General features: G+C 44.6%; 1 long non-coding RNA gene across 4 annotated transcripts in view; it reads left to right on the top strand.

The window, feature by feature from the left end:
• Nucleotides 1-24578, top strand: part of LOC143784159 (uncharacterized) — a 148798-nt gene that overhangs the window by 69173 nt on the left and 55047 nt on the right. The gene's annotated exons all lie outside the window — the stretch shown is intronic.

Here is a 24578-nt window from a genome sequence, read left to right as displayed (position 1 = left end):
TCAACAGGTATGGCTTCCAACAGTCTTAAAGCAGTTCCTTGACGTGTTGAGCACTTGCCGTCTTCACTCTGTGATCCAACTCTCACTCCATGCTTCACTCACAACTTTTACTCCATTCATCATGGAGGGTGCCACACATGCAGAAACCATTGTGAGGCAGTGAGGGTAATCATATACAAGGGCTGGTATGTGTCCCCCAGTATGCGCATAGACAAATATACCCACTGGAGTGCATTGTGATTACAGCAACACCTGTGATTACAATGCAGAAAATTCTAGAGTATGGATTTGGTCAAACTATTTGACCAAGTCAGATTTTAGGAAAACCCGATGTGGGCTTTTATTTTTGGTGAGATTTGCAGGTTTGGTAGTGGGGCGAATCTCTCCCTCCACTCCGGGTTTTGGGAGTGGCAATTGTCCACAAAACCCATTTAAACTTTCAGTTTTGTCTTGGGTGTGGCAGTATTTTGTTTGCAAGCTGCAGAGCAGGATGATTTGTGCAATATGGCCTGTGTGAGGTTGAACACAGAGCCAAGGACAACAAAACTTCTGACGGACCCAAGAAGGATACGGCGGTGCAGTCGCCAATGGCAACAAGTTTTGATACGGACTGTTTGAACGACCCAGCTGCGATTCGGAGGATAACATTTACCTTACTTTGTGAGTTTTTGGAAATAAAGATGTTTTATGTTGAACTTTCTTGGGTCACTGCCTCTCTATTCGCACTGTGTGAACACCACTGCACTACACCATCATCTCACCTTTTAAGCGTCTCACAAAGATATGGTGGTTAGTAAAATAAAACTCTTCTTTCTGTGAGATAAAATATTGCTTAAAAACAGGTAGTTAAATGCTTTACCTCACAAAAAGAATCAGCTGTGATCCCATGCTGTAATGTCTATATACTCTTTTTTGGTTTCCTCCTCTGCCCACCAGCTGTGTTATGATCAGACCATGTTCCTGCAAGGTCAGACACAACCATTGCACAGTGCATAGCAGGGACACATTTATAAGATTATCTCAGCACAGGAACATTTTTATTTAACTCATTCAGTTGTGGAACTATTGTTTAAAAAGTACTCTGTTCAAGGGAATACCAATTAAATGTTGAGATGTGTCTGTGTAAGCAATGCATGATAAACCTAGGGCACCTGTACATGCGTGGATGGCAATTGTCACTACTGTCCCTTTACAAAACTGAAGTCCAAGCATGTCTGTGGCCTCCTGCATAGTTGCGCAACGCAGAAGGGTAGTGGTAGCAAGGAAGAGGATGTTAGGCTGTAACGTAAGTAGGACAGAGCTGCATGACATTCTCTTGTCTTTATTAGGTTTCATCTTGGCAAAATAGATGTCTAAGTGAGACTCTTCCACTATTTGTGGGAACTATATTGACAGGAAAATACATATTTTTTAAACATTTTAATTCTTTCCACCATTTGCAATCTATTTTAGCCAAATCAGCCAGTTTGGTTGCTTAGTTTGACTTCTGCTGTTGGGGTCACTAATTGCGGTATTACCATAAAAATGTACTCCGTGTACAAATAGCTAACCTGTTAAACTATGTTCTGTATATAAAGTGCCTGAAAATATGTCAATTTTAGTCTGACAGCGTAACGTATAAAGTATTATCTTGTAGCATACATCACTCCTGTGTACTGTATAATAGGTTCACTTTCCTGTTTATTAGAGGACACTTGATTATAGGCTGTTGTAACTGGATTCGGTAACATCCTCTTTTTAGGTAACTATTAAATCAAGCAGAAAGTAAACGATTGTCTTCCATCAGTACAAGCTATAGTTGAATTTATTTATTACTATGCAGTGACAGTTGTTTGAACCAATAAAGTGACTTTTTGTGGACTATTAGCAGGTACAAAATGGATCATTTAAATAGACAAGCGCAATGTCTATCATACAAAACAGCAGGGGCGGACACTGACAGCTTGGAGCCCCTGTGCAAGAAATGTGTCTGGACCCCCTCCTTTTATGGTGACAAAGCTATATACAGTATATACACTGCTCAAAAAATATAAAGGGAACACTTAAACAACAGAATATAACTCCAAGTAAATCAAACTTCTGTGAAATCGAACTGTCCACTTAGGAAGCAACACTGTTTGACAATCAATTTTACATGCTGTTGTACAAATGGAATAGACAACAGATGGAACTTATTGGCAATTATCAAGAAACACTCAATAAAGGAGTGGTTCTGCAGGTGTGGACCACAGACCACATCTCAGTACCAATGCTTTCTGGCTGATGTTTTGGTCACTTTTGAATGTTGGTTGTGCTTTCACACTTGTGGTAGCATGAGACGGACTCTATAACCCACACAAGTGGCTCAGGTAGTGCAGCTCATCCAGGATGGCACATCAATGCGAGCTGTGGCAAGAAGGTTTGCTGTGTCTGTCAGTGTAGTGTCCAGAGGCTGGAGGTGCTACCAAGAGACAGGCCAGTACACCAGGAGATGTGGAGGGGGCCATAAGAGGGCAACAACCCAGCAACAGGACCGCTACCTCAGCCTTTGTGCAAGGAGGAAAAGGAGGAGCACTGCCAGAGCCCTGCAAAATAACCTCCAGCAGGCCACAAATGTGCACGTCTGCACAAACGGTTAGAAACTGACTCCATGAGGATGGTCTGAGTGCCCGATGTCCACAGATGTGGGTTGTGCTCACAACCCAACACTGTGCAGGATGCTTGGCATTTGCCACAGAACTCCAGGATTGGCAAATTCACCACTGGCACCCTGTGCTCTTCACAGATGAAAGCAGGTTCACACTGAGCACATGTGACAGACGTGACAGAGTCTGGAGGAGCCGTGGAGAGTGATCTGCTGCCTGCAACATCCTTCAGCATGACCAGTTTGGCAGTGGGTCAGTAATAGTGTGGGGTGGCATTTCTTTGGAGGGCTGCACAGGCCTCCATGTGCTCGCCAGAGGTAGCCTGACTGCCATTAGGTACCGAGATGAGATCCTCAGACCCCTTGTGAGACCATATGCTGGTGTGGTTGGCCCTGGGTTCCTCCTAATGCAGGACAATGCCAGACCTCATGTGGCTGGCTGGAGTGTGTCAGCAGTTCCTGCTAGATGAAGGCATTGAAGCTATGGACTGACCCACCTTTTCCTCAGACCTGAATCCAATTGAAAACATCTGGGACACATGTCTCGCACCTTCCACCCATGTCGCGTTGCACCACAGATTTTCCAGGAGTTGGCGGATGCTTTAGTCCAGGTCTGGGAGGAGATCCCTCAGGACACCATCCGCCGCCTCATCAGGAGCATGCCCAGGCATTGTAGGGAGGTCATACAGGTACGTGGAGGCCACACACACTACTGAGCATCATTTTCTTGTCTTGAGGCATTTCCACTGAATTTGGATTAGCCTGTAACTTCATTTTCCACTTTGATTTTAAGCATCATTCCAACTCCAGACCTCCGAGGGATATTAGTTGTGATTTACTTTGATCATTTTTAAGTTTTACTGTTCTCAACACTTTCCACTATGTAATGAATAAAGATCTACATCTGGAATATTTCACTCAGCTATGTCTAGGATGTGGGATTTTAGTGCTCCCTTTATTGTTTTAGGCAAAATGCTGTATATATATATATATATATATATATATATATATATACAGTATATATATATATATATATATATATATATATATATAATATATTGCTCAAAAAAATGAAGGGAACACTAAAGTTACTTTAGTGATTTATCTTACACCAGAAACCTACACCAGTCCCAGACTGCTGGAGGCCAGTTATGAGATGCACTTAATTCATTAAGTGTATTGCGCTGCAGTGATCCTGGTCATTAAGACTGGCATCTGCATCACCAATCATAACAAATCAGCCTCTATATTTTAAGGCAAATAGCATTTTTTGAGGTGTCACTTTTTTTTTTTTAATCTGATCAGATCTGTGGATTTCCCGATACAAACTGCATTTTTAAGAAGAATTCTTAGATTTGAGAATACTGTATTTACTTTGACAATGAATAGAGATGTAATGGAAGGAGAATGGGAAAAACCACCCAGGTGATGGCTGTGCCGAGGTTTTTCACCAGTAGTTCTGTGATCACCAGTGGGTAGGGCACCATCAGGAGGAACTCCAGTTCGAAAATCTGATAAGAAACTCCCAATGTGGTAAGCGCCGTAATCCCTCTCACTCCTTTCTTTCTCATGCAATTAATAGAGATGAGCAAGTACTAAAATGCTCGGATGCTCATTACTCGATCTGAAAAATTTCTAATGCTCGATTGCTCATTTCGAGTATAATGGGAGTCAATGGGAAATCCAAGCATTTTTCCGGCAGACCCTACAAGGAGCTCTGGAGGGCAGTGGAAATGTTGCAATAGATGGAAAAAGTACTGAATGGAATAAGAACAGCATGGGGAAGACCCCTGGAAGCATCTCTGACTCCCAGATCCCTGCTGAGAACAATGGTGTCACACTTTTTCTCCTTTTTAACGATTGACAATAAAACATTCAAAATTGATGAGAAATTGGAGTTTAAGAAACATTTTTTCCTGTATAATGACTTGTATATAGGGCAAAATGTACAATATTTAAACAAATATGCATAATTTAAGTAACCCAAAATTGAATTTTTTATTAAAAAGTTGGACAAGTCAGTGTAATTTATGAGGGAAGCAAGAAATGCCAAAAATGTGATGGATGAGGGACTCAGCTACACACTGTATTAGACATAAAGCAGGGCCTCATACACATTATGTTCCATTTGTAATGTTGAGGTACTCTTAGGCTCATAAAGGCTATGCACTAAGAGGAAATCCTGCCCAAAATAACAAGCAGAGTCATCCATACACCTTTGAATGCACCAACTGGAGTGCCTCATAAAAAAATTAAGAAAGTGTAGTTGTGTCACTTCTACCCTCATAAAGGCTTTGCACAAAGGGCAAAGCCAGCAAAAAATGATGAGTAGAGTCATACATAGACACTAGAAGGCAACAACTGGCAGGTCTCATTCAAATATTGAACATTAACCCCTTCCCAACTGCAAACCACAGTACTGATACGGCGGCACGGTCTCACGGTGCTAGCTGATTGTGGGCATTTAACTCTTCTGATGCCACTGTCAGTAGTGACAGTGGCATAGAGAACAATTGTGCAGGGAGGGGGCTCCCTGCGCTCTCCCACCGGAACAACGCAATGTGATCGCGTTGTTCTGGTGGTCTCCATGGAGACCCCAGATCCAAAATGGCCGCGGGGTCCTTCCAGGTCCTTCAGTGAGGTGGCTTGTCAGCGCCTGCTGTGAGCAGGTGCCAGCAAGCCTCCTACACTGCTTGACAGATCGCTGATCTGACACTGTGTTATGCAAAGTGTCAGATCAGCGATCTGTTGTGGATTCTGTTTGTGGGCTCCCTCTGGTGGTTACTGCTGGTACTGGGTGACTTTGGTGGGTTGCGGCCTTTGGTTTCCACCTGTCCATCAGAGGCTGGGTGTTTCCTATTTTACCTGGCCTTTCTGTCATTCCCTTGCCGGCTATCAATGTATTCAGATGTGCTCTGTTTGGTTCCTGCCTACCTGCTCCCAGATCTTTCAGGATAAGCTAAGTGCTGATTTTCAGTTGTTTGGTTTTTTGTCCAGCTTGCTTATTATGTCTCTATGCTAGCTGGTAGCTCTAGTGGACTGAGGTTCTCCCCATGTGCCATGAGTTGGCACATGGGTTCTTGTAATCTCAGGATGGTTTTTTGATTAGGGTTTTTTGCTGACCGCTCAGACCCCTTTTGTATCGTTCTGCTTTCTAGTTTTCAGCGGGCCTCAATTTGCTAAACCTATATATATCATCTCTATGTGTGTGCCTTCCTCTCATTTCACCGTCAATACATGTGGGGGGCAACTATACCTTTTGGGGTTCATCCCTCTGGAGGCAAGTGAGGTCTTTATTTTCTCTGCAGTACTAGTTAGCTCTTAGGCTGGTGCGTGGCGTCTAGAACCAACGTAGGCACGCTCCCTGGCTATCTCTAGTTGCGTTTGTCAGGCGTAGGGCAGCGGTCAGCCCAGGTTCCATCACCCTAGAGCTCGTCCGTTATTTATTTGTACCTTGCTTGTCCTGTGCTATCCCTAGCCATTGGGGATTCATGACAGCGATCTGACTTTATATAGTAATGTCCCAACCAGGGACAATGTTATAAAGTTAGGAAAAAAAAAAATTTGAATGTATAAAAATATTTTTTTCAAAAAATCCCCAAAGAAAAAAAATAAATATTTTTCCAATAAATCCATTTATTTATGTAAATAAATAAAACAATAAAAGTACACATATTTGGTATCGCCGTGTCCGTTACGACCCACACTATCAAACTATCCCACTAGTTAACCCCTGCAGTGAACACCGTAATAAATAAATAAAAAATGAGGCAAAAAACAGTGCTTTATCATCATACTCTCAAACAAAATGTGCAATAAAATGTGATCAAAAAGACGTATGTAAATAAAAATGGTACCGCTGAAAACATCATCTTGTCCTGCAAAAAAAAACTGCAATACAGCTCCATCAGCAGAAAAATAAAAAAGTTATAGCTCTCAGAATAAAGCGATGCAAAAACAATTATTTTTTATATAAAATAGTTTTTATTGTGTAAAAGATCCAAAACATAAAAAAAATATAAATGAGATATCACTGTAATCATACTAATCCGAAGAATAAAACTGCTTTATCAATTTTACCACACGCGGAATGGTGTAAATGCTCTCCCCCAAAAGAAATTCAGGAATAGCTGTTTTTTGTTCATTCTGCCTCCCAAAAATCGGAATAAAAAGCGATAAAAAAATGTCATGTGCCCGAAAATGGTACCAATAAAAACGTCAACTCATTCCACAAAAAACAAGACCTCACATAACTTTGTGGGCCAAAATATGGATACATTATAGCTCTCAAAATGTGGTGATGAAAAAACTATTTTTTGCAATAAACAGCGTCTTTTAGTGTGTAACAGCAGCCAAACATAAAAACCCGCTATAAATAGTAAATCAAACCCCCTTTATCACCCCCTTAATTAGGGAAAAATAGTAAAATAAAAAAAATGTATTTATTTCTATTTTCTCATTAGGGTTAGGGTTAGGGTTGGGGCTAAAGTTATGGTTGTGGCAAAAGTTAGGGTTAGGGTTGGGGTTAAAGTTGGGGTTAGGGTTTGGATTATGTTTACGGTTGGGATTAAGGATAGGAGTGTGTCAAGTTTAGGGGTGTGGTTAGGGTTATGCTTAGGGTTGGGATTAGGGTTAGGGGTGTGTTGGGGTTAGGGATGTGGTTAGGGATGGGATTAGGCTAAGGGGTGAGTTTGGGTTAAGGGTGTGGTTAGGGTTAGGGTTGGGATTAGGGTTAGGGGTGTGTTATGGTTAGAGTTGGAGTTAGAATTGGGGGGTTTCCACTGTTTAGGCACATCAGGGACTCTCCAAACGCGACATGGCGTCTGATCTCAATTCCAGCCAATTCTGCGTTGAAAAAGTAAAACGGTGCTCCTTCCCTTCCGAGCTTTGCCATGCACCCAAACAGTGGTTTACCCCTACATATGGGGTATCAGCGTACTTAGGATAAATTGGACAACAACTTCTGCAGTCCAATTTCTCCTGTTACCCTTGTGAAAATAAAAATTTGGGGGCTAAAAAATCATTTTTCTGGAAAAATAGTATTTTTTATTTTCACAGCTCTGCGTTATAAACTTTAGTGAAACACTTGGGAGTTCAAAGTTCTCACAGCACATCTAGATAAGTTCCTTGGGGGTCTATTTTCCAAGATGGGATCACTTGTGGGGGGTTTCTACTGTTTAGGTACATCAGGGGCTCTGCAAACACAACGTGAAGCCCGCAGACCGTTCCGTCAAAGACTGCATTCAAAATCAGCTCTCATTCCCTTCCGAGCTCTGCCATGCGCCCAAACGATGGTTGCCCCCCCCACATATGGGGTATCAGCATACTCAGAACAAATTGGACAACATCTTCTGCAGTCCAATTTCTCCTTTTACCCTTGTGAAAAAATTTTTTTTTATTTTCACAGCTCTGCGTTATAAACTTTAGTGAAACACCTGGGGGTTCAAAGTTCTCACAACACATCTAGATAAGTTCCTTGGGTGGTTTAGTTTCAAATTTTGGAGTCACTTGTTATGGGTTTCTACTGTTTAGGTATTTCAGGGGCTCTGCAAATGCAACGTGATGCCCACAGACCATTCCATCAAAGTCTGCATTCCAAAATGATGCTCTTTCCCTTCCGAGCTCTGCCATGCGCCCAAACGGTGGTTCCCCCCCACATGTGGGGTATTACCGTACTCAGGACAAATTGCAAAACAACTTTTGGGGTCTAATTTCTCTGGATACCATTGGGAAAATAAAAAATTGTGGACTAAAAGATCATTTTTGTGGAAAAAAAAATGATTTTTTAATTTTCACGGCTCTATATTATAAACTTTAGTGAAACAATTGGGGGTTCAAAGTGCTCACCACACATCTAGATAAGTCCCTTGGGTGGTCTGGTTTCCAAAATGGGGTCACTTGTGTGGGTTTCTACTGTTTAGGCACAACAGGGGTTCTCCAAACATGACATGGTGTCTGATCTCAATTCCAGCCAATTCTGCGTTGAAAAAGTCAACCGGTGCACCTTCCCTTCCAAGATCAGCCATGCGCCCAAACAGTGGTTTACCCCCACATATAGGGTATCAGCATACTCAGGACAAATTGCACAACAACTTTTGGGGTCCAATTCCTCCTGTTACCCTTGGAAAAATCAAAAATTTTAGGCAAAAAAATCATTTTTGTGAAAAAAATATGAATTTTTATTTTTACGGGTCTACATAATAAACTTCTGTGAAGCACTTGCTGATTCAAAGTGCTCACCACACATCTAGAAAAGTTCTTTAGGGTGTCTACTTTCCAAAATGGTCTCACCTGTGGGGGATTTTCACTGTTTAGGCACATCAGGGGCTCTCCAAACACGACATGGTGTCCGATTTGAATTCCAGCCAATTTTGCATAGAAAAGTCAAAAGGCGCTCCTTACCTTCCGAGCTCTGCCATGTGCCCAAACAGTGGTTTACTTGGGTATCGGCGTACTCAGGACGAATTGTACAACAACTTTCGGGGTCCAATTTCTCCTGTTACCCTTGGTAAAATAAAACAAATTGGATCTGAAGTAAATTTTTTGTGAAAAAAAGTTAAATGTTCATTTTTTTAAACATTCAAAAAATTCCTGTGAAGCACCTGAAGTTAATAAACTTCTTGAATGTGGTTTTGAGTACCTTGAGGAGTGCAGTTTTTAGAATGGTGTCACTTTTGGGTATTTTCTGTCATATAGGCCCCTCAAAGTCACTTCAAGTGTAAGGTGGTCCTTAAAAAAATGGTTTTGCAGATTTTGTTGTAAAAATGAGAAATCGCTGGTCAACTTTTAACCTTTATAACTTCCTAGCAAAAAAAAAAATGTTACAAAATTGTGCTGATGTAAAGCAGACATGTGGGAAATGTTATTTATTAACTATTTTGTTTGATATGACTTTCTAATTTAAGGGCATAAAACCCCCCGGTGGCACTAAACACCTGCTCAGACAAGATGCTAGCTGCAGGGCAGCACAACACTTCCAAGGCATAGCGGGACAGCGCAATAGACCTAATAGCTGAAGGTCGCAGAGGAATTAGGGAGTACGCTGGTTTTGTCGGTCAGATACTGTTTGACTATCTTTAAAACCTTTTCTCTCCTTGTTAAAAATACTTGGTCATCAGGGCATGGACGCTGGGAGGGTGTCATGAAATTGTCCAGGGCAGGGCAGCACGGTGGCGCAGTGGTTAGCACAGCAGCTGGAGTCCTGGGTTCTAATCCCACCTTGGACAACATCTGCAAAGAGTTTGTATGTTCTCTCCGTGTTTGCGTGAGTTTCCTCCGGGCACTCCGGTTTCCTCCCACATTCCAAAGACATACTGATAGGGAATTTAGATTGTGAGCCCCATCGGGGACAGCGATGATAATGTGTACAAACTGTAAAGCGCTGCGTAATATGTTAGCGCTATATAAAAATAAAGATTATTATTATTATTATTATATTGTCCTTGGCGTCTGACAGTGTACCCCTTCCTCTGCTGTGTTTCCCTCACTTCTCCTCCTTGGTTGGCCAAGGAAGCTTGACTGTTGTGAAATTGGATTTTGGGCTCCCCCGGTGGCCACTGGTGGAATTGAACTTGTGTGCATCATCCCCTCTGTTCACCTGTTCCCATCAGGATGTGGGAGTCGCTATTTAACCTTGCTCCTCTGTCACTTCCATGCCGGTCAACATTGTAATCAGAAGCCTTTCTGTGCATGTTCCTGCTACCAGACAACTTCCAGCTAAGTCGGACTTTTGTCCTTGTTTGTTTTTTGCATTTTGTTCCAGTTCACAGCTGCAGTTTTGTTTCTGTGTCTGGAAAGCTCTTGTGTTCTGAAATTGCCACTCTGATGTTATGAGTTAATACTAGAGTCTTAAAGTAATTTCAGGATGGTGTATTGATAGGGTTTTCAGCTGACCATGAAAGTACCCTTTCTGTCTTCCTGCTATCTAGTAAGCGGACCTCGATTTTGCTAAACCTATTTTCATACTACGTTTGTCATTTTCATCTTAAATCACCGCCAATATATGTGGGGGCCTCTGTCTGCCTTTCGGGGAAATTTCTCTAGAGGTGAGCCAGGACTATATTTTCCTCTGCCAGGATTAGTTAGTCCTCCGGCCGGCGCTGGGCGTCTAGGGATAAAACGCAGGCTACGCTACCCGGCTACTGTTAGTTGTGCGGCAGGTTTAGTTCATGGTCAGTTTAAGTTTCCATCCTTCCAAGAGCTAGTTCCTATGTATGCTGGGCTATGTTCTCTTGCCATTGAGAACCATAACAGTTTGACCGGCCCACAAAGGGTTAAATTAATTGGCAGAGAAAGGAGAGAAAAAAGAAGTCTGCTGAAAAATTTTTTTTTTTTTTTCTCCTTCAGTTCTGAGTGTGCTTTCAATTGAATCACTTTCAACTCTGCCTATATTGCAGCCTTCCTCTCTCTCTCTCCTTCTAATCCTGGAATGGCTCTGTGTTCACCTGTTTAAAATGGATATTCAGAGTTTAGCTGCAGGTTTGAATAATCTCACCACGAAAGTTCAAAATTTACAAGATTTTGTTGTTCATGTTCCTATATCTGAACCTAGAATTCCTTTGCCTGAATTTTTCTCGGGGAATAGATCTTGCTTTCAAAATTTCAAAAATAATTGCAAGTTGTTTTTGTCCCTGAAATCTCGCTCTGCTGGAGATCCTGCTCAGCAGGTCAGGATTGTGATTTCCTTGCTCCGGGGCGACCCTCAAGATTGGGCTTTTGCATTGGCTCCAGGGGATCCTGCGTTGCTCAATGTGGATGCGTTTTTTCTGGCCTTGGGGTTGCTTTATGAGGAACCTCATTTAGAGCTTCAGGCGGAAAAAGCCTTGATGTCCCTATCTCAGGGGCAAGATGAAGTTGAAATATACTGCCAAAAATTCCGTAAATGGTCTGTGCTTACTCAGTGGAATGAGTACGCCCTGGCGGCGAATTTCAGAGAGGGTCTCTCTGATGCCGTTAAGGATGTTATGGTGGGGTTCCCTGTGCCTGCGGGTCTGAATGAGTCCATGACAATGGCTATCCAGATCGATAGACGTCTGCGGGAGCGCAAACCTGTGCACCATTTGGCGGTGTCTACTGAGAAGACGCCAGAGAATATGCAATGTGATAGAATTCTGTCCAGAAGCGAACGGCAGAATTTTAGACGAAAAAATGGGTTGTGCTTTTATTGTGGTGATTCAACTCATGTTATATCAGCATGCTCTAAGCGTACTAAGAAGCTTGATAAGTCTGTTTCAATTGGCACTTTTCAGTCTAAGTTTATTCTATCTGTGACCCTGATTTGTTCTTTATCATCTATTACCGCGGATGCCTATGTCGACTCTGGCGCCGCTTTGAGTCTTATGGATTGGTCCTTTGCCAAACGCTGTGGGTATGATTTAGAGCCTCTTGAAACTCCTATACCTCTGAAGGGGATTGACTCCACCCCATTGGCTAGTAATAAACCACAATACTGGACACAAGTAACTATGCGAATTAATCCGGATCATCAGGAGATTATTCGCTTTCTTGTGCTGTATAATCTACATGATGTGTTGGTGCTTGGATTGCCATGGCTGCAATCTCATAACCCAGTCCTCGACTGGAACGCTATGTCTGTGTTAAGCTGGGGATGTAAGGGGATGCATGGGGACGTACCTTTGGTTTCCATTTCGTCATCTATTCCCTCTGAGATTCCTGAATTCTTGTCTGACTATCGTGACGTTTTTGAAGAACCTAAGCTTGGTTCATTACCTCCGCACCGGGAGTGCGATTGTGCCATAGATTTGATTCCGGGTAGTAAATACCCTAAGGGTCGTTTATTTAATCTGTCTGTGCCTGAACATGCTGCTATGCGAGAATATATAAAGGAGTCCTTGGAAAAGGGACATATTCGTCCTTCGTCATCTCCCTTAGGAGCCGGTTTTTTCTTTGTGTCTAAGAAAGATGGCTCTTTGAGGCCGTGTATTGATTATCGGCTTTTGAATAAAATCACGGTTAAATATCAATATCCGTTGCCACTGCTGACTGATTTGTTTGCTCGCATAAAGGGGGCCAAGTGGTTCTCTAAGATAGATCTCCGTGGGGCGTATAATTTGGTGCGAATTAAGCAGGGGGATGAGTGGAAAACCGCATTTAATACGCCCGAGGGCCACTTTGAGTATTTGGTGATGCCTTTTGGCCTTTCAAATGCCCCTTCAGTCTTTCAGTCCTTAATGCATGACATTTTCCGTGATTATTTGGATAAATTTATGATCGTGTATCTGGATGATATTCTGATTTTTTCGGATGACTGGGACTCTCATGTCCAGCAGGTCAGGAGGGTTTTTCAGGTTTTGCGGTCTAATTCCTTGTGTGTGAAGGGTTCTAAGTGCGTTTTTGGGGTTCAAAAGATTTCCTTCTTGGGATACATTTTTTCCCCCTCTTCCATCGAGATGGATCCTGTCAAGGTTCGGGCTATTTGTGATTGGACGCAACCCTCTTCTCTTAAGAGTCTTCAGAAATTTTTGGGCTTTGCTAACTTTTATCGTCGATTTATTGCTGGTTTTTCTGATGTTGTTAAACCATTGACTGATTTGACTAAGAAGGGTGCTGATGTTGCTGATTGGTCCCCTGCTGCTGTGGAGGCCTTTCGGGAGCTTAAGCGCCGCTTTTCTTCCGCCCCTGTGTTGCGTCAGCCTGATGTTGCTCTTCCTTTTCAGGTTGAGGTCGACGCTTCTGAAATCGGAGCTGGGGCGGTTTTGTCGCAAAGAAGTTCTGACTGCTCCGTGATGAAACCTTGTGCTTTTTTTTCTCGTAAATTTTCGCCCGCCGAGCGGAATTATGATATTGGGAATCGGGAGCTTTTGGCCATGAAGTGGGCTTTTGAGGAGTGGCGTCATTGGCTTGAGGGGGCTAGACATCAGGTGGTGGTATTGACCGACCACAAAAATTTTATTTATCTTGAGTCCGCCAGACGCCTGAATCCTAGACAGGCGCGCTGGTCGTTGTTTTTCTCTCGGTTTAATTTTGTGGTGTCATACCTACCGGGTTCTAAGAATGTTAAGGCGGATGCCCTTTCTAGGAGTTTTGAGCCTGACTCCCCTGGTAATTCTGAACCTACAGGTATCCTTAAGGATGGAGTGATATTGTCTGCCGTTTCTCCAGACCTGCGGCGGGCCTTGCAGGATTTTCAGGCGGATAGACCTGATCGTTGCCCACCTGGTAGACTGTTTGTTCCTGATGATTGGACCAGTAAAGTCATTTCTGAGGTTCATTCTTCTGCGTTGGCAGGTCATCCTGGAATCTTTGGTACCAGGGATTTGGTGGCAAGGTCCTTCTGGTGGCCTTCCCTGTCACGAGATGTACGAGGCTTTGTGCAGTCTTGTGACGTTTGTGCTCGGGCCAAGCCTTGTTGTTCTCGGGCTAGTGGATTGTTGTTGCCCTTGCCTATCCCGAAGAGGCCTTGGACGCACATCTCGATGGATTTTATTTCGGATCTTCCTGTTTCTCAGAAGATGTCTGTTGTCATGATTCTCAATGGCGAGAGAAAATAGCCCAGCATATATGAGAACTAGCTCTTGGAAGATGGAAACTATACTGACCATGAACTAAACCTGCCGCACAACTAGAAGTGGCCGGGTAGCATGCCTACGTTTATTTATCCCTAGATGCCCAGCGCCAGCCGGAGAACTACCTAATCCTAGCAGAGGAAAAGACAGTCCTGGCTCACCTCTAGAGAAATTTTCCCAAAAGGCAGACAGAGGCCCCCACATATATTGGCGGTGATTTAAGATGAAATGACAAACGTAGTATGAAAATAGGTTTAGCAAAATCGAGGTCCGCTTACTAGATAGCATGAAGACAGAAAGGGCACTTTCATGGTCAGCAGAAAACCCTAACAAAACACCATCCAGAAATTACTTTAAGACTCTAGCATTAACTCATAACACCAGAGTGGCAATTTCCACTCACAAGAGCTTTCCAGACACAGTAACGAAACAGCAGCTGTGAACAGGAACAAAATGCAAAAACACACAAGGACAAAAGTCCAACTTAGCTGGGAGTTGTCTAGTAGCAGGAACATGCACAGAAAGGCTACTGATTACATTGTTGACCGGCATGAAACTGACAGAGGAGCAAGGTTATATAGCGACTCCCACATCCTGATAGGAGCAGGTGAACAGAGGGGATGATGCACACAAGTTAAATTCCACAAGTGGCCACAGGGGGAGCCCAGAATCCAATTTCACAACAGTACCCCCCCCTCAAGGAGGGGGCACCGAACCCTCACCAGAACCACCAGGGCGATCAGGATGAGCCCTATGAAAGGCACGGACAAGATCGGAGGCATGAACATCAGAGGCAGTAACCCAAGAATTATCCTCCTGACCGTATCCCTTCCATTTGACCAGATACTGGAGTTTCCGTCTGGAAACACGAGAGTCTAAGATCTTTTCCACAACGTACTCCAACTCACCCTCAACCAACACCGGAGCAGGAGGCTCAACGGAAGGCACAGCTGGTACCTCATACCTGCGCAACAATGACCGATGAAAAACATTATGAATCGAAAAGGATGCAGGGAGGTCCAAACGGAAGGACACAGGGTTAAGAATCTCCAATATCTTGTACGGGCCGATGAACCGAGGCTTAAACTTAGGAGAAGAAACCCTCATAGGGACAAAACGAGAAGACAACCACACCAAGTCCCCAACACAAAGCCGAGGACCAACACGACGACGGCGGTTGGCAAAAAGCTGAGTCTTCTCCTGGGACAACTTCAAATTGTCCACCACCTGCCCCCAAATCTGATGCAACCTCTCCACCACAGCATCCACTCCAGGACAATCCGAAGATTCCACTTGACCGGAGGAAAATCGAGGATGAAACCCCGAATTACAGAAAAACGGAGACACCAAGGTGGCAGAGCTGGCCCGATTATTGAGGGCGAACTCCGCCAAAGGCAAAAAAGCAACCCAATCATCCTGATCCGCAGACACAAAACACCTCAAATATGTCTCCAAGGTCTGATTACTCCGCTCGGTCTGGCCATTAGTCTGAGGATGGAAAGCAGACGAAAAAGACAAATCTATGCCCATCCTAGCACAGAATGCCCGCCAAAATTTAGACACGAATTGGGTCCCTCTGTCAGAAACGATATTCTCCGGAATACCATGCAAACGAACAACATTTTGAAAAAACAGAGGAACCAACTCGGAAGAAGAAGGCAACTTAGGCAAGGGAACCAGATGGACCATCTTAGAGAAACGGTCACACACCACCCAGATGACAGACATCTTCTGAGAAACAGGCAGATCCGAAATAAAATCCATCGAGATGTGCGTCCAAGGCCTCTTCGGGATAGGCAAGGGTAACAACAATCCACTAGCCCGAGAACAACAAGGCTTGGCCCGAGCACAAACGTCACAAGACTGCACAAAGCCTCGCACATCTCGTGACAGGGAAGGCCACCAGAAGGACCTTGCCACCAAATCCCTGGTACCAAAGATTCCAGGATGACCTGCCAACGCAGAAGAATGAACCTCAGAGATGACTCTACTGGTCCAATCATCAGGAACAAACAGTCTACCAGGTGGGCAACGATCAGGTCTATCCGCCTGAAACTCCTGCAAGGCCCGCCGCAGGTCTGGAGAAACGGCAGACAATATCACTCCATCTTTAAGGATACCTGTGGGCTCATAATTACCAGGGGAGTCAGGCTCAAAACTCCTAGAAAGGGCATCCGCCTTAACATTCTTAGAACCCGGTAGGTAAGACACCACAAAATTAAACCGAGAGAAAAACAACGACCAGCGCGCTTGTCTAGGATTCAGGCGCCTGGCAGACTCAAGGTAAATTAAATTTTTGTGGTCAGTCAATACCACCACCTGATGTCTGGCCCCCTCAAGCCAGTGACGCCACTCCTCAAAAGCCCACTTCATGGCCAAAAGCTCCCGATTCCCAATATCATAATTCCGCTCGGCGGGCGAAAATTTACGGGAAAAAAAAGCACAAGGTCTCATCACGGAGCAGTCGGAACTTCTCTGCGACAACACCGCCCCAGCTCCGATTTCAGAAGCGTCGACCTCAACCTGAAAAGGAAGAGCAACATCAGGCTGACGCAACACTGGGGCGGAAGAAAAGCGGCGCTTGAGCTCCCGAAAGGCCTCCACAGCATCAGGGGACCAATCAGCAACATCAGCACCCTTCTTAGTCAAATCAGTCAATGGTTTTACAACATCAGAAAAACCAGCAATAAATCGACGATAAAAGTTAGCAAAGCCCAAAAATTTCTGAAGACTCTTAAGAGAAGAGGGTTGCGTCCAATCACCAATAGCCTGAACCTTGACAGGATCCATCTCGATGGAAGAGGGGGAAAAAATGTATCCCAAGAAGGAAATCTTCTGAACCCCAAAAACACACTTAGAACCCTTCACACACAAGGAAATAGACCGCAAAACCTGAAAAACCCTCCTGACCTGCTGGACATGAGAGTCCCAGTCATCCGAAAAAATCAGAATATCATCCAGATACACAATCATAAATTTATCCAAATAATCGCGGAAAATGTCATGCATAAAGGACTGGAAGACTGAAGGGGCATTTGAAAGACCAAAAGGCATCACCAAATACTCAAAATGGCCCTCGGGCGTATTAAATGCGGTTTTCCACTCATCCCCCTGCTTGATTCGCACCAAATTATACGCCCCACGGAGATCAATCTTAGAGAACCACTTGGCCCCCTTTATACGAGCAAACAAATCAGTAAGCAGTGGTAACGGATATTGATATTTAACAGTGATTTTATTCAAAAGTCGATAATCAATACACGGCCTCAAAGAGCCGTCTTTCTTAGACACAAAGAAAAAACCGGCTCCTAAGGGAGATGACGAAGGACGAATATGTCCCTTTTCCAAGGACTCCTTTATATATTCTCGCATAGCAGCGTGTTCAGGCACCGACAGATTAAATAAACGACCCTTAGGGTATTTACTACCCGGGATCAAGTCTATGGCACAATCGCACTCCCGGTGCGGAGGTAGTGAACCAACCTTGGGTTCTTCAAAAACGTCACGAAAGTCAGACAAGAATTCAGGAATCTCAGAGGGAATAGATGATGAAATGGAAACCAAAGGTACGTCCCCATGAGTTCCTTTACATCCCCAGCTTAACACAGACATAGCTCTCCAGTCGAGGACTGGGTTATGAGATTGCAGCCATGGCAATCCCAGCACCAAAACATCATGTAGATTATACAGCACCAGAAAGCGAATAACCTCCTGGTGATCCGGATTAACACGCATAGTCACTTGTGTCCAGTATTGTGGTTTATTACTAGCCAATGGGGTGGAGTCAATCCCTTTCAGAGGTATCGGAGCCTCCAATGGCTCCAAATCATACCCACAGCGTTTGGCAAAGGACCAATCCATAAGACTCAAAGCAGCGCCAGAGTCGACATAGGCGTCCGCGGTAATAGATGACAAAGAACAAATCAGGGTCACAGATAGAATAAACTTAGACTGTAAAGTGCTAATTGAAACAGACTTGTCAGGCTTCTTAGTACGCTTAAAGCATGCTGATATAACATGAGTTGAATCACCACAATAGAAGCACAACCCATTTTTTCGTCTAAAATTCTGCCGCTCGCTTCTGGACAGAATTCTATCACATTGCATATTTTCTGGCGTTTTCTCAGTAGACACCGCCAAATGGTGCACAGGTTTGCGCTCCCGCAGACGCCTATCGATCTGAATAGCCATCGTCATGGACTCATTCAGACTCGCAGGCACAGGGAACCCCACCATAACATCCTTAATGGCATCAGAGAGACCTTCTCTGAAAATCGCCGCCAGGGCGCACTCATTCCACTGAGTAAGCACAGACCATTTGCGGAATTTTTGGCAGTATATTTCAGCTTCATCTTGCCCCTGAGACAAGGACATCAAGGCCTTTTCCGCCTGAAGCTCTAAATGAGGTTCCTCATAAAGCAACCCCAAGGCCAGAAAAAACGCATCCACATTGAGCAACGCAGGATCCCCTGGTGCCAATGCAAAAGCCCAGTCTTGAGGGTCGCCCCGGAGCAAGGAAATTACAATCCTGACCTGCTGTGCAGGGTCTCCGGCAGAGCGAGACTTCAGGGACAAAAACAATTTGCAATTATTTTTAAAATTTTGAAAGTGAGATCTATTCCCCGAGAAGAACTCAGGCAAAGGAATTCTAGGCTCAGACATAGGTGCATGAACAACAAAATCTTGCAAATTTTGTACCTTTATGGCGAGATTATTCAAACCTGTAGCTACACTCTGAAGATCCATTTGAAACAGGTGAACACAGAGCCATTCAAGGATTAGAAGGAGAGGAAGAGAGGAAGGCTGCAGTATAGGCAGACTAGCAAGTGATTCAATTAAGAGCACACTCAGAACTAGAGGGAAAAAAAAAAAAAAAAATTGTAGCAGACTTCTTTTTTCTCTCCTTTCTCAGCCAGTAATTTAACCCTTTTTTGGGCCGGTCAAACTGTCATGATTCTCAATGGCGAGAGAAAATAGCACAGCATATATGAGAACTAGCTCTTGGAAGATGGAAACTATACTGACCATGAACTAAACCTGCCGCACAACTAGAAGTGGCCGGGTAGCATGCCTACGTTTATTTATCCCTAGATGCCCAGCGCCAGCCGGAGAACTACCTAATCCTAGCAGAGGAAAAGACAGTCCTGGCTCACCTCTAGAGAAATTTTCCCAAAAGGCAGACAGAGGCCCCCACATATATTGGCGGTGATTTAAGATGAAATGACAAACGTAGTATGAAAATAGGTTTAGCAAAATCGAGGTCCGCTTACTAGATAGCATGAAGACAGAAAGGGCACTTTCATGGTCAGCAGAAAACCCTAACAAAACACCATCCAGAAATTACTTTAAGACTCTAGCATTAACTCATAACACCAGAGTGGCAATTTCCACTCACAAGAGCTTTCCAGACACAGTAACGAAACAGCAGCTGTGAACAGGAACAAAATGCAAAAACACACAAGGACAAAAGTCCAACTTAGCTGGGAGTTGTCTAGTAGCAGGAACATGCACAGAAAGGCTACTGATTACATTGTTGACCGGCATGAAACTGACAGAGGAGCAAGGTTATATAGCGACTCCCACATCCTGATAGGAGCAGGTGAACAGAGGGGATGATGCACACAAGTTAAATTCCACAAGTGGCCACAGGGGGAGCCCAGAATCCAATTTCACAACAGTCTGTCATCTGGGTGGTGTGTGACCGTTTCTCTAAGATGGTCCATTTGGTTCTCCTGCCTAAGTTGCCTTCTTCTTCCGAGTTGGTTCCTCTGTTTTTTCAAAATGTGGTTCGTTTGCATGGTATTCCGGAGAATATCGTTTCTGACAGAGGAACCCAATTCGTGTCTAGATTTTGGCGGGCATTCTGTGCTAGGATGGGCATAGATTTGTCTTTCTCGTCTGCTTTCCATCCTCAGACTAATGGCCAGACCGAGCGGACGAATCAGACTTTGGAGACATATTTGAGGTGTTTTGTGTCTGCAGATCAGGATGATTGGGTTGCTTTTTTGCCTTTAGCGGAGTTTGCCCTCAATAATCGGGCCAGCTCTGCCACCTTGGTGTCTCCTTTTTTCTGTAATTCGGGGTTTCATCCTCGATTTTCCTCCGGTCAGGTGGAATCTTCGGATTGTCCTGGAGTGGATGCTGTGGTGGAGAGGTTGCATCAGATTTGGGGGCAGGTGGTGGACAATTTGAAGTTGTCCCAGGAGAAGACTCAGCTTTTTGCCAACCGCCGGCGTCGGGTTGGTCCTCGGCTTTGTGTTGGGGACTTGGTGTGGTTGTCTTCTCGTTTTGTCCCTATGAGGGTTTCTTCTCCTAAGTTTAAGCCTCGGTTCATCGGCCCGTACAAGATATTGGAGATTCTTAACCCTGTGTCCTTCCGTTTGGACCTCCCTGCATCTTTTTCTATTCATAATGTTTTTCATCGGTCATTGTTGCGCAGGTATGAGGTACCGGTTGTGCCTTCCGTTGAGCCTCCTGCTCCGGTGTTGGTTGAGGGCGAGTTGGAGTACGTTGTGGAAAAAATCTTGGACTCCCGTGTTTCCAGACGGAAACTCCAGTAACTGGTCAAATGGAAGGGATACGGTCAGGAGGATAATTCTTGGGTGACTGCCTCTGATGTTCATGCCTCCGATCTGGTCCGTGCCTTTCATAGGGCTCATCCTGATCGCCCTGGTGGTTCTGGTGAGGGTTCGGTGCCCCCTCCTTGAGGGGGGGGTACTGTTGTGAAATTGGATTTTGGGCTCCCCCGGTGGCCACTGGTGGAATTGAACTTGTGTGCATCATCCCCTCTGTTCACCTGTTCCCATCAGGATGTGGGAGTCGCTATTTAACCTTGCTCCTCTGTCACTTCCATGCCGGTCAACATTGTAATCAGAAGCCTTTCTGTGCATGTTCCTGCTACCAGACAACTTCCAGCTAAGTCGGACTTTTGTGCTTGTTTGTTTTTTGCATTTTGTTCCAGTTCACAGCTGCAGTTTTGTTTCTGTGTCTGGAAAGCTCTTGTGTTCTGAAATTGCCACTCTGATGTTATGAGTTAATACTAGAGTCTTAAAGTAATTTCAGGATGGTGTATTGATAGGGTTTTCAGCTGACCATGAAAGTACCCTTTCTGTCTTCCTGCTATCTAGTAAGCGGACCTCGATTTTGCTAAACCTATTTTCATACTACGTTTGTCATTTTCATCTTAAATCACCGCCAATATATGTGGGGGCCTCTGTCTGCCTTTCGGGGAAATTTCTCTAGAGGTGAGCCAGGACTATATTTTCCTCTGCCAGGATTAGTTAGTCCTCCGGCCGGCGCTGGGCGTCTAGATATAAAACGCAGGCTACGCTACCCGGCTACTGTTAGTTGTGCGGCAGGTTTAGTTCATGGTCAGTTTAAGTTTCCATCCTTCCAAGAGCTAGTTCCTATGTATGCTGGGCTATGTTCTCTTGCCATTGAGAACCATAACACTTGACCCCCACCCATAAGCATTGTCTATTGGGAATTTTTTCAACATATTTTCCACAATAACCTTCTGGTATAGCACCATTTTAGAAGACTTCTCCGTCTCAGGAAGAAGAGATGCAAAGTTCTCTTTGTAGCGTGGGTCTAGCAGTATGAACAGCCAGTACTTTTTTTTTTTTTTTTTTTTAGCCATGATGAATGTAACGCAAGAGTCATGGGAAAGTCAGTGGTACATAAAGTCTGCCATATTTGCCAAGGTCCCTACAGCCAAAACTTCCTATCTCCACCATAATGACTATTCTTTCTCCATCTCCTCCATCTCTTCCTGCTCATTCCCATCCTCACCCCATTCATGTATCAGAGACAGGATGAAGTTGTGTGGGTACTAGTCTCTTTTGCCAGCTTCTGTTCCTCCTCCTCTTCTTTAGCTTCCACCTCCTCATTGTTACCCAATCTGTGCTGAGCAGATGAGATGAGGCTTGGCAGTATCTCCCTGTCTCATGCTGTCATCCGTCTCCATCTGGTCCGCATGCAAAGCTTCATGTTTGATTGTCAGCAGTGACTGTTTAAGTAGGCACAGAAGCAGGATCATTGCGCTGATGATGGCATCATCATCGCTCACCATCTTTCTGGCATCCTCAAAGTCTTGGAGAACCGCACAAACGTCAGACTTCCACAGACACTCTTCAGTTGTTGTGTGGGCAGGTTGACCAGAATACCGACGGACGTGTTGAAGCTGGTATTCCATCACTGGCCTCTGATGCTCACAAAACCTTGCTAGCATGTGTAGTGAATAGTTCCAGAGCGTGGTCGTATCACACACCAGTCAGTGAGCTGGCACTTGTTTGCGCTGCTGTAGCACTGCCAGAGCAGCGGCAGCTGTAGCCAACTTTCGTAAATGGACTCGATGTACATTAACCAGAAGCTCTGGCAAATGTGGGTAGGTCTTCAGAAACTGCTGAACTACCAAGATGAGCACGTGAGCCAAGCATGGTACGTGCCTGAGCTTGCCAAGTTTCACATCCGACACCAGGTTACACCCATTATCACACATGACCATGCCTGGTTGGAGGTTCAGCGGCGAGAGCCACAGATCTGGTCTTTTATTCCTTTCAAAAACTCTTCCGCATTATACGGTTTTTCTCCTAGACAAATTAGCTCCAGCATAGTTTGTTGCCGCTTCGCTGAGGCAGTGCTGCAGAGCTTCCGGCTGATATGAACGATGTGCCCTGACATAGGACATAAGAGATGGAGGATGAGGAGGAGAAGGAGGGGGTGCAGGAACTGGTGTAGGAGCTGGAGGAAACTCTTTTAGAAGTAGGGCCAGCAATCCTTGGCATCGGTAGCACATGTGCTGTGCTCGGGTTGACCTCGGCCCTGGCCTCCACAATGTACACCCAGTGTGCCATCAGGGAAATGTAGAATCTCTGGCCACAAGCATTTGCCACGTGTCGGTCGTTAAGTGGATAATCCCAGTAACTGTGTTGGTAAGGACACAGGTGATATTCCTGGACACGTGCTGGTACAAAACGGGGACGCCACAATGGGGGAAATAGTGGCTGCTGGTGACAGAGTAACGAGGGACCAAATTTGTACACTTGTGGCAGGACAATTTCTGTTTTTTATTTCAAACCAACCAAATTTCACCTAAACCAAGTTCTACAGTATACAGTATATGACAATAGTCAATTTTTGAACAACCAAATTTCTACACCTGTTGCAGGCCAGTTTTGATTTTATGTCAACAAAATTTTACACAAAGCAAGTACTACAGTATATATGGCAATAGTCAATTTTTGAACAACCAAATTTATATACCTGTAGCAGGCTAATTTTGGTTTTTAGTTCAAACCAGCCAAATTTCACACAAAGCAGGTTGTACAGTATATAGGACAATAGTCAATTTTTGGAGCAAAAATATTTTTTGAACTGTAATAGGCCAATTTTGTTTTTTTATTTCAAACTTATGAAATTTCACACAAACCAAATTCTAGACTATAGTAACATTTTTGAACAACCACATTTCTACACCTGTAGCAGGCCAATTTTTTTTTTTTTTTCAAACCAACAAAATTTGACACAAAACAGGTTCTACAGTATATATGACAATAGTCAATGTTTGGAACAAAATATTTTGTGAACTCTACCAGTTAGGCCGGTTTCACACGTCAGTGGCTCCGGTACGTGAGGTGACAGTTTCCTCACGTACCGGAGACACTGACACACGTAGACCCATAAAAATCAACGCATCTGTGCAGATGTCATTGATTTTTTGCGGACCGTGTCTCCATGTGCCAAACACGGAGACATGTCAGTGTTCGTGGGAGCGCACGTATTACACGGACCCATTAAAGTCAATGGGTCCGTGTAAAACACGGACCACACACGGACGGTCTCCATGTGCAGTCCCTGTGGCGTGCAGGAGACAGCGCTACAGTAAGCGCTGTCCCCCCCACATGGTGCTGAAGCCACCATTCATATCTTCTGTGCAGCAGCGTTTGCTGCATAGAAGATATGAATAATAGTATTTAAAAGAAAGATCTATCTGTCCGCCGCCCTCCCACCCCCTGTGCGCCCCCCCCCCCCCGCTGTTCTGAAAATACTCACCCGGCTCCCTCGCAGTGTCCTGTGCTGGCCACCCCTTCTACTGTATGCGGTCACGTGGGGCCGCCGATTAGAGTCATGAATATGTGGCTCCACCTCCCATAGGGGCGGAGCCGCCTATTCATGACTGTAAATGAGCGGCCCCACGTGACCGCATACAGTAGAAGGCTCGGCCAGACCAGGAAGCGTCGAACTGTGGTTCGGTCAGTGCCTGAGGCCGAGGTTCCTGGACGGTAACGTCCCAGTGAGTGGCAAGAAGGTACCAGCGCCTAACCTTCCCCCGGCCGGAAGCAATGCTGAGGACGCGGTGCCAAAATAGGGGCGGAGCTAGTGTGACGTCACAGAAAGCAGGGACGGGTGCGCTAGAGAGACAAGCTGCC

This window comes from Ranitomeya variabilis, chromosome 1 (genome assembly GCF_051348905.1).
Source record: "Ranitomeya variabilis isolate aRanVar5 chromosome 1, aRanVar5.hap1, whole genome shotgun sequence".
Taxonomy (NCBI): Eukaryota; Metazoa; Chordata; class Amphibia; order Anura; family Dendrobatidae; genus Ranitomeya; species Ranitomeya variabilis.
The sequence above is the reverse complement of the archived record's forward strand: the minus strand, read 5'-3'. Positions and strand labels throughout refer to the sequence as shown.